At 44.5% G+C, this 1,727-nt stretch overlaps 1 protein-coding gene across 1 annotated transcript in view; it reads right to left on the bottom strand.

The window, feature by feature from the left end:
• Hectd4 (HECT domain E3 ubiquitin protein ligase 4) overlaps positions 1-1,727 on the bottom strand; it is a 198,724-nt gene that overhangs the window by 130,626 nt on the left and 66,371 nt on the right. The window lies entirely within an intron of this gene.

Raw genomic sequence — 1,727 nt, forward strand, 5'->3', positions numbered from 1 at the left:
TCTGTAGACCAGGCTGGTCTCGAACTCACAGAGATCCGCCTGCCTCTGCCTCCCGAGTGCTGGGATTAAAGGCGTGCGCCACCATCGCCCGGCAAAGCTGACTTCTTTCAGTCAGATCTCCCCCAAATGATTCAAAGGTCTCTTTCAGCCTAAAGCAGACTCCCCTCCCCGGTATTTGCTTTCTGCTCTAAACAGCAAGGCCGTTTCAGCTGTCCCAGCACTTCCAGCAGCTGTGGTCTTTGACTGCATAAGCAGATACAAAACCCAGCTTTGTGTTGTCTTCGCAGTTGATTTATACTTTGGGAATCAGTTTCCCATGGGTTGTGAAAATATGTCTCTATTTTTGCATCGAGAAACCTACTGACTAGCCTAGTCTTTTCCTAATTCCTCATCATTTCGTATATATGTGTGTTTTATTTCTAGAAACTTCAAAATTCTCACTTTATTTTGGATAATCTAAAATTTTACAATAATGTACCATGGTGTAGGCATTTTCCATTTTTGTATCAGATGTCTATTAATCTAACAACCCATACCATTCATTATGAAATTTCTCTTATTTTTTTTTAAAGCCATGTGATAGTGGCATATGCCTTTAATTTCAGTACTATAGAGGCAGAGACAGGAGCCCTGGCCTACAGAGTGAGTTCCAAAGAAACCCTGTCACGAAAAACAAAACAAAAACAAAATTATTTTGCTTTATGTATGAATGTTTTGCTTGCATGTGTACATATACTACATCTGTGCAATGCCCAAGGAGGCCAGAAGTGGGCATTGGATCCCCTGAAACTGGAGTTTAAATGGTTGTGAGCTACCATGTAGGTACTGGGAACTGGAGGTGAGCATGTGGGAGGAACTGCAGTTGGCAATAGAGCTTATTGAGTACAGCTCACCAGTTAGCACAACTAAACCCTGCCCGGTGTGGGGGCAGGGGGTTGACTCCAGTGTGGTTGTTGAGTGGAAGAATCCTACTGTATCTAGTATAGTGTGATTGTTTCATGAGAAAAATCACACTCCTCACTGGGTAATTTACTTGTAGATCATAATGACAATGATTTTTATAGAACAATGTTGCTTAGTTGAATCAATGATTTAAAGATACAAGTGCTTAAGACAGTTAGTGAAGATGATTAGGGAATTGGTTTAGGTTGCTCTGACAATTGCTTCAATGAAAGAGTAGCGAGCTGCGTGAAGCCACACCTGATGGAGATGTATAATCAACTCCTATGGCTATGCTATTATCACACAATGATCATCAGCTGCTTGCATATGCATGGGCCTATAGGCAGTGCCCACCTGGCAATCCAGGGTTGGAAGCCCGTGCCTTTTTAAGGGCTGGGAGAGGTTTGCCCGGGGAGAGAGAGGGGAGAGAGAGAGAAAGTTAATAAAATCCTGGAATAAACTGCAGTGAGAAGAGCTCCGGTGGTTGCATCATCCTTCTGGGTCGAGGGTGGCCGTGACAGGTGGTGGCCTGTACGGGGACAAGCGTACGGGGAACCTCCAAACCTCTCTCTGTGGAGCCCAAAACTTGCTGCAGTCAGGGGGTGCACCGGATAATCCTCAAGGTAAAGATTGGGGATCCGCGACAAAAAGTGGGTTTTCTGCTCTTGCCGGTAGAAGGGAGAGTGGGGTAATAGGGCCGCAACTATAGCGGACGGATCAAAGTGAGAGCCACGACAACAGTTGACGGTTTAAAATGAAAATAAAAGGAAGGACGAGATTTTATT

The sequence above is a fragment of the Microtus ochrogaster genome, chromosome 2, assembly GCF_000317375.1.
Source record: "Microtus ochrogaster isolate Prairie Vole_2 chromosome 2, MicOch1.0, whole genome shotgun sequence".
NCBI lineage: Eukaryota > Metazoa > Chordata > Mammalia > Rodentia > Cricetidae > Microtus > Microtus ochrogaster.